The sequence below is a fragment of the Corvus kubaryi genome, unplaced genomic scaffold (assembly GCF_017639235.1).
Source record: "Corvus kubaryi isolate FWS band 111438036 unplaced genomic scaffold, C.kubaryi_AGA036_p1.0 37341, whole genome shotgun sequence".
NCBI lineage: Eukaryota > Metazoa > Chordata > Aves > Passeriformes > Corvidae > Corvus > Corvus kubaryi.
In genome coordinates this window covers 6,516,762-6,525,699 of record NW_024581112.1, presented here as the reverse complement: position 1 = coordinate 6,525,699, position 8,938 = coordinate 6,516,762, and the positions used below count along the sequence as shown (strand labels likewise).

The window sequence follows — 8,938 nt, the reverse complement described above, 5'->3', positions numbered from 1 at the left end:
GTGCCCGGCCCCGCTCGCCTTTCCCCCTTTTCCCGGCTCGGATCGCCTCCTCGCCGCTCCTTCCCCCCTCGCTGCCTCCGCGCTCGACCCTTCCCCGCTTAAGGTGGCCCCGCGGGATGCGCGGCGCGCAGGAGCCGCTGCGGGCGGCCCTCGGCGCTCCCCCACCCCCGGCACGGGGTGGCCTTAAATCGGCTCCGCGCCGCGCGTAGCCGCATCGCCGGCGCCGTCTGAAGGCGGGCGCCGCCATCCGCCGGCAGCGCCGACGGGCCGGTCCCGGTCCCGGTGTCGGTGCCGGTGCCGTTCCCAGGGCGCAGGGAGGACGCGCCTCCGCCCGGCGGCGGGCGATGCTCCCCCGGTAGCCCCCGGTGCGGTGCCGCCCCGCGACCGGCGCCCCGGCGTCTCCGCCGTGACCGGCTCATCTCGCCAGGTAAGCGGGAGACCCCGCGCTCGGGCACCGGGGCTTTGGGGGTGGGAGCAGCGCCGGGGATACAGCGGTGACCTTGCGGTCCCCCGGCGCTTGGCGCTGGAGGGGTGCCCTGCCCTACGACCGGCAGCTGTATCCCCGAACTTCATCCCTGCTCAGTTCCCGAACCGGCTCCGCGCTTCACGGGGAGCCCCTGTCCTTGCATCCCCGCACAGCTTGGTCCGGACACCTTCCAGAGGAGCGACATCCCATTCCCAGACTGGAATTTTCCAGCTGTGGGGAGATGCCCCGATTCCTGGTGTGTGTCCACCCGGGAATCTCGCCGCCGGGATCTCCGAGCAAGGGTACCCAAACGCGGGTCCCGGGCATGCCGCTGCTCCCGGAGAGGTTTTTTTGAGCCTCTTGGTGGCAAATACCGGAAAAGCCAAACTACAGAAGGGCGACGGGGTTTGTGTGCAGGCACAGGTAGCCTCGCTGGGAACCGACCCCAAGTGGGCGTCCCTGTGAGGGGCTCTGGAGAGGTGTATTGGGAGGCAAGAGCAGGACGTCTGGGGAAGGGTTCTGCCCGTTTCTACCCCTGACTGGCGCACGGGTGTCTGCCGAGGGATGCACTTGCTGGTTTTCTGGAGCAGTTTGGCGTGGATGTTGCTGGTTGAGTTGGAAAGTACTTTTTTTTCGGCCTCCCGCTCCAGCCACTCGCCCATCCAGCCTCGGGCCGGGGGAGAGGAGGGGGAGGGTCAGCAGCCAGTGCGTGACAGAGAGAAACCCCTCAAGGTGCTGCAAATCTGGAGAGAAGCAGCCAGTTCCTCAGCCAATCCTTAGGGAAACCTGCCAAGGGGCAGTTTCTGTGCAGCTGGAGAGAAGGGGTGTTGGAATCAGCAGGGCAGCACCAAGCATCACCGTAGCAGAGCAGTCATGACAATCTATAAATACCTGTCCAACAACTTGAAGTCCACACAGCTCAGCAAGTGAGTGGGGGAGAGTGAGCAATGCAGCTTCTGCAGGTGCTTTCAGCTCGTTTTCTGGACCCACAGGAAGCTTCCTTGTGCAAAGCACATATGCAGAGAGTGTAACAGGGTACAGCAGCTTCACACATGGGTCTGATCACCCACTTCTGCTTGCGCTTAAATCTCATCAGGTGCAGAAAGGGAAAAATGGGTGGGGAGGTTCATGCCTTGCAGCCCTGGACAGCCAGCAGAAGTGCAAGGCATTGACCTCACGAGCCTCAGACAGGACTAGAAACAGGGGCCATGTAGCACTTCCACAAACTGGGAGACAGGTGCACAGAGACAGCAGGATAGGAACCTCAAAGGAGGGAAGCCATCATTGCTCCAAAAAGAGATTCCTTGCTAGGAGATTATGGGGACCTTAGTGTCAGGCAGCAGAGAGGGTTACAGGGCAGGAGGAGGCCACTGGCAGAGCTGTGTGTCACAGCCTGTGTCACATCTGTTTGCAGCCATGCATGCTGCCAAGTCCCCTTTCTCTGTGCCCTGAAGCAGGATGTGGGGGCCTCGATCACTTTTGGTTGGTGCCTGCTCCATGGTTTCCTGGAAGCTGTCTGTTGGCAGGCTCACCTGGGATACAGACAGAGCAGGAGTGCCAGTGGCTGAGCGCACGCTGTGTCTGCCCGGTGTGAGGTCAGGAGCTCCGTGGCTGTGATTGCTGCCCTCCCTTCCTCCCTGCCCCCTCCCAGGAGTGACTTTGGTGTTGCTTTCAGGGTACTCCAGTCTGCATTGAATCAAGGCTCCGCAGAGCAGTTAATGTACACAGGTAGATGTGCAGCTAACACGTCGTATCGGGTGTTTCAGGAATCTGATGAGATCAAGTTAAAGCTCTTCTTTGACACTTTCAGTGTCGAAGTAAAAATAATAGTAGTAAAAATTTGTAGTAATTGTAGTAATAATAATAATAATAGAGAAATCATCTAGGCAACCTTGCAATCACAAAGCAATTCAACCAGCTGACACAGAGCACAGCTGAGATGCAGCCACCTTTACAACAAAGGGCCTCAGCCTGGCTTGCAAGACACTTTAACAGCCACGGGATAGAAAGCAAAGCAGTTGCGCTGAGGACACTTGCTCCCACGACAAGGGTTTTAATGAGGAAAGCTCCCGTACCTTTGGGCTTTGTTAGAGTGTCATTTGGGAAGACTGTTGCCTAGGGAGCTGTACAGAGCTATACAGCAGCTAAATGTACGCAAGAGAGAAAACACTTCCACAATGTACAGCCCTTAAATTCATATTCTTTCCATGGCTTGGGAACGTTTTTGTGCCTAGTGGCTGTGTTCTCTAATGACATCTTCCCTGCAGAGTGTCTGAGGTTGTACTGGACAGCTCAAGGCTGTGTCTCCTGTGTACTCAGCATCCTTTCTTCTTGCCTATGAAGCACTGGTAAAGGTACTTTTTGGCCGGGAACTTTCCTCTGCTTCAGCAGCAGGCCAGGAGATGTCCTTAGTGTCCGAGGCCAAAGTCGTACCTAGCAGGCAGGAGCCTGGATTGGATTCATGCCAGCTCTACCCCTGGATGGCTTTCCTCCCCTCTTCACCACGGTAATCACCTTCCAGTGGCAGTGCTCTACACATCCCTGTGTTTCTCAGTGCCTTCATAACTCCAGCCTCGACTGCCTCTCTCTCCCAGCGTGTTGGTGCTGCAGGCACAGTTACCTCCTGCTTACCTCTAATGCCTCAGGAGACAATATTCCTGTCCCAACCATAAGAAGCCACCCCACAACTCCATCCACCTCCTGGAACTACGTCCAAGGCCTCTTCTCCTTGAGCATTTTCGGTGGTCTTTCCTGTTCACAATATTTGGAAGCAATAAAGACGTGTGCTGGAAGCCTTCATATGTATGCCTACAAGGCTTGAGGTATTTGATAGGCTTCAAAGATGCCCTTTACTGAGCATGCAAAATTGCTCTGGGAAAGCGCTGCAATTATTCTGCAGGATGTACACAGGAAAGATGGTATCTATCCCCTTCCTCCTTGTATCTAATTCTTCCTAATAAAAGAAGAAGACTAAAAAGGAGGTAATAAGCCAGACTGGAATCCAGGTCCCACACACCTCCAGGGCCCTGGAGAAGTCTAAAATCACTCTGTCCTTTTTGCTCCCGGCCTTTCTGCCTAATAATAAGCATTATGCTTTTCTGCACCGCTTCTCATCCTGAGATCTCCAAGTACTCCACATATGTGATTAAGAGCACTCCCTGCCCACGTACAGAGCTGTTTGTCAGGATGACTACCCCCTCTTTACAGGGGAGACACTGCAGCTCATCGCGTCAGAGCTGAGACAGCCCCAGATCATCTGTCTCACAGGCGAGAGGCCCCTGCATCTCTGGGAAGCACTTGCTGGGAAGCAGCTCAGCCTAACAGGACTGTGATTTAAAACCTACCAGTACCACAAAAGACTAACAAATACAGGACATGGACAAGACCTGTGGCTGTCAGCACCCTCGTCTCGGGGGCAGGCATGGCTGCCTAAGGCCAGTTCTTCAAAAGGGACACTGGTCAGACCCCGCTGATTCCTCCAGGTCGGGGTGTGTCTCCAAACCGCACCTCAACCTATGGTCAGCACACTTAGAAATCTTTCATGCTGTTTTAGCTGTGCAGGCTCATAATTAAGAGCTTGAAGTCTCTTCTAGCTTGCTCTCATGTGACATTAGTGCTCCCGAAGGCCTTTCCTTAAAAGCTCAAATTTATCTACTTTGCCAATGTTCCCAAGTGTTCAATCAACTGTCTTGTTGGCTTCCTCCACCACGCAGTGTGGGGGGCTGTCTGACATCTCTCTGCCTGAGATGAAAACATTGCACTCTGCAAATTCCTGAGATTTATAAAATGGGAACTAAGTTTCCTCATGAGACACAGCTTCCCAGGTCTGAGACACAGAACTGGGATCCACAGCTGCAGCACAGGGATCTTCAGATTTTGTTTACTGTTCATCCCTACTCCAATGAGGTAATCCCTCTAATGTCCAGTGCACATAGAGAGATTCCTTAGATGGGGTTAGTTAGCTCAGGAAGACACATGAGGAGGGATGCTGGGGTGCAGAACAAAGCAATCAGCAACACAGAAGAGGGAGAATGAATGCTTCTCTACAGGGCTTTTCTCAGTAGAGGAACTGGACTGCATTCAGGAAAACATGAAAGGTAGCAATTTGATGATAGAAATAAGTATTTTCCCATGCTGTGCATTGTGACATAAGGAACTCTGTGCTACAAGATGCTGCTGGTGCTGAGTGTAGGATTCAGGAAGAGGAGAGATTCTGATGGATAGTAGGTTGTGCATCACTGGACAGGGCAGTCCACTTGAAATAGATCTAAATCTTCAGGGTTGAACCTCTCACATCCTCTAGCATAGGGTTTCTTACACCTTCCAAAACCCACAACACTGATCAATGTAAGAGACAAAGGACAAAAAGATACAGACCTGTTCAAGTGAAGATCACTGGGGCATATTTTATTTTCCCAGCAGAAGCAAAAATACGTGTTTTCCAGCCTGTGTGCTGACACTTAGCTCTCTCAGGGTTTTGTCAGCTGGAGTGGGTTCAGGTTAACTTCTGCAGAGATTTGAGCTGGTCCAGTGGTGCTTACGCTGCCACTTCCCCTGCCTGCGTTGTGGATTTTAGCAGACTGCCAGCATCCTGGCAACTTTGTGTGGTGCTGGTCTATGAATAATGCTGCATTACAAAAGGAGATGGTTTTCTTTGGATGTTACCCCTCGTCAGTAAGAGTGAGGGCATTTATTCCCAGTACAGCCAACCTGTAGCCAAGCAAAGTGCTGGGATTACTTGAACAGGGTTAGCAGTCGGGCAATCTCAGCTCTGGATGAAAGATTTTAGAGCCGCAGTGTTATCTCATTCTGTAAGTTCACGGTGGGTCTGTGTGGGGGAGTACAGGGCACATGGGAACTGTGATTTGCTAAGCAAAGTAGGATTGCTCCTCAGCAATCCTTGTGTGGGAGAACTTGGAGGAAAAGCCAAGGGCCAGGCAGGCAGCAGTAACTTGCAGACCCTGCCTTCCCTGGAGCGTTGCAGGGCAGCCTGGCTTCTAAAGACACTGTCTTTAAGGGCAGGGTTTTAGCAAGGTCCTCTGCTCCCAACAAAAATCTCCCAGTGCCTCTTGATAGAAACAGCACAGTTGATCCTTGCCTGGCAGGAGCAGAGGTTGCTGGCTCCTCTTCCCCTTCATGCCTCAGTTGTTAAAGTAGGATCGTTGACATTCATCTTGCCCTGACCCTCCCTCATTCTGAAAGCTAAAAACAGCTGTAAAGGGGTATTTCTCCTGTGACTGGCAGATTTAATTTATTATTATGGTTATGTGCATAGCTATGGGTCAGGCAACAGTGCTGGGCTTCATGAAAGCCCTGACTGTGACCACAGCAATAGGACTGTCGTTCATTGGGGTAATACTGCACGAAGTGCCACTTCAGAGACCTGTGCTGGGAGAGCCTGGGTAGCAGCAAGGGATCTTGTCCTCTGCTGTGCTGGGGTGCCTTCCTCACTGGTCCAGCCTATTGCGTTCACTGTGTCTCCCCTCCACTTTCTCCAGCACAAACTGCCAGGGTGATCTTAACTTTCTCCCTGCTGATACCTCATCCCCTGGATCCTTCACTCCCGAGGCCCTTCCCCCAGCCCAGATCCACACAAAGGTGAAAAGGAAGGAGGAGACGATGGCTTTCCTGTATCTGCCAGCTTCTCTCTCCACCTCTGACGTGAATGAGGCCCTTCATGGTTTTCTCTTGAGCAAACACAGATGCTTTTGTTTTATGGGCTTGTGGGACGGGATGGAATTAATAAATCAGAGCGCCAGTGCTGTGCCGCCACATTCCTGCAATTTTAAGGCAAGATCACACACCAAAAAAAGGCAGAAACAAAATAGGCAATCTCTTCAGAGAGAGCTCAGATGATTTGACTGTGCCTCCTGCTCACTGTCCCACTTGGTCTCCTGCTCCCTCACCCTTGTTCATTCCTCCTCCTCCTTTCTCCCACTTTCACATTCCCATTAACCTCATTTCTTCTTTTCCCTCTCCTTTCCTCAGGAATCACTTTCAGTCACACCTTAGCTTCTCACCTACACCCGTTTTTCTTCCCTTGTCTTCCTTCCATTTATGCTTCCCTTACCCTTACCCCATGCTAAGATGTGACCAAGGCTTGTGCATCCAGGTATGAAGTTCAATGTCCTGCATGTAAGCCAAAGAATCAGGAGTGCCTCAGCTTTTTCACCATGGACCAAAATGTCTGCTCTTTCACCTGCTTTTTCCACCCCACTTCAGTTTTTCCTCCTAAGAATGTTGCTGCCTGAGAGATTCAGTGAATGACTCTGGGAATAAAACACAAAGTATTACTGTTCTCCTCTCAGACGTGGTATTTAACAGTGTTCCTGTGAGCAAAATTAGATCCTGCCCCGGAACTGGCAGACCCTTTCCTTCCTTGAAGGATAACCAGAAATGCTTTGCCTAAAATTAATTCTTTTGAGCCAAATGACAAGTTTTAACATCTGTGCTTGGCTACCACCAGGTGGTAAGGAGTTAGGAGAAGATCTTTTTTCTCCCCTGTAATTAGCTAACTGTATGTGGGGCTTCAGGAGGGCAAAGTGAGCCGTGTGGTTAGTACAAACTACCAGCAAGGGGCTGAGACAGTTTTATTCACCTCACTGGTTGTTTTTTCTCTAATGAGCCTAGGCAGTCGAAAGTCATTTCCCCAGACTGCTTATACATTGTTGTGCTTATCTTACCTGTGGGGGAACTGAGGCACTGAAGCAGGTGAAATGATTTGCCCAGATCCACATACTGACGCATAGTTGAAGCCAGAAAAAGAACCAAGAAATCTTGTTTCACAGTTGACTGCTTTATCCTCTGGCCTCAGAGGAGGCCAGCAAAGACCTTTATCTTGTTTAGATGAGTGGATAGTCATTCCAAGAAGGCGCTGGGGCAAGGGTATCTTTCTGTACTAATACGTGTCTTAATGAGTCCTGTTGCTAAGCGGCTTCAATGATAGATCATGCATCTTCTTCAGTAAGCATTGAAATAATTTTTTAATCATTAAAGCTAATACAGAATCCTCAGAAACATCCAAATCTCACAGCAGGGGCTGAAATTAGCAAGCAAACAGAAACCAAATCCTGATTATCCCTGTGCACCTCACAAAGCCCACAAGCAGTGTCTGCTGAAGTCAAATGCGAGCCTGGCTGAGCTGTATCTCAGGGCTGGGCTGGGCAGTCAGAGGCAAGCTGGCAAATCCTGCTGCTCCATGGTCCACAGTAAGTTTCTTTCCTCCCTCAGACATGCGTGCCAGCTCCTCATCTCTGTGGAGCAATAGGAAAGGAGGAAGGAGTGTTAATCACTGACCCCAGATAGCTGAGGCATCCCCTGGCAGGTCTTTAGGAAGGAGAAATTATTTGCATTTTGTCAAGTGTTATTAAGTGGCAGATCTCAGCCTGGCCAACATTGCTCCCCCAGCCTGTTTTTGTTTTCTTTTTGGCCTTGGAACCACCTTCTCCATCCTAGTCCCACCAACATCTTACAGCCTCTGTTTTATGAACAATTAGATATTTCAGGTATCCTCTTCAATCCAGCCCCCTGCTCTGCCTTAACTCATATGTCTGCCCTCCAGCATGGGATACCAGCACCTCTTGAACTGTAGCAGCCCACAGGCTTCTCCATAGCTCCTCCAGTAATCCCAGTAGCCATTCTAGTTAGCAACTCTTGTACTGTTTCCTGTTTCCTGTTTCCCTCAAACCTACAGTGCTCAGCAGCATGGTATCCAATTATAACAAGAGGTTTTTTACAGCCAAAGTGATGTCCCTAACTTCCATGTTAGAATAGGACTCTTGGAGCATTTAGGAAAACACAACAAATCTCTTTATTACTCGATATGCATCAGCAGCTCCATTACAAGGGAAGTCACAGGACACTGATAAGCATTTTGCTATGATCATCACTGCTGACCTCTGTGCTAAGAATTTTGGGGTGATTATGGTTTACTGCAAAGGCATCATTACCATTCAAAGAGCCTTTATGGATTGAGTTGTCTTCTCTTGTCCCCCTTTTGAGAATATATCCAAGACTGTTCCTGTGTAACGTGTTCCTGTATCATGACCAGTCTCCCCACTTGTGCTCCTAGTCATGTTAGCCTGCTAGACAAACTCTGCACACTTTATCCCACCTAGCAGTCTCTTCTGGGCGTGCTGCAGAGGATGCTTGAGGCTCTTCTGTCAGCACCAGCTCCTGTTCAGTGGTAGATAAGCTGCCATCTCAGCAAGTTTTATTCATAGTCCATCAAGACATGCCAAGCCACACTTGGATTGTAGCTCTCTTGAAGTAAAACCAAGTCCTGGAACTGTTAAACACTGGTGCAAAATAGTCACTAGGCAAGACTTCTGCTCTTGTATACTTCCTTCTGCATTGCACTTACCAGACTGATAAAATCTGATACCAAGTATTTCTTTCCTAACCCAAACACAGGTCCTAATCTGAGCACCAGAACAAGCACAAATGGCCTAGAAATTATTTACAGCAGCAGCA

General features: G+C 50.6%; 1 protein-coding gene across 3 annotated transcripts in view; it reads left to right on the top strand.

The window, feature by feature from the left end:
• Nucleotides 1-231: 231 nt before the first annotated feature.
• The window catches only part of LOC121666316 (galactosylgalactosylxylosylprotein 3-beta-glucuronosyltransferase 1-like), a 28,196-nt gene continuing 19,489 nt past the window's right edge, over nucleotides 232-8,938 (top strand). The window contains exon 1 of one of the 3 annotated variants that reach the window (XM_042031769.1): nucleotides 232-427. The gene's annotated coding sequence lies outside the window, so the exon portion shown is untranslated. The remainder of the gene's footprint in view (nucleotides 428-8,938) is intronic. The other 2 variants (XM_042031767.1, XM_042031768.1) reach the window with 2 other exon arrangements.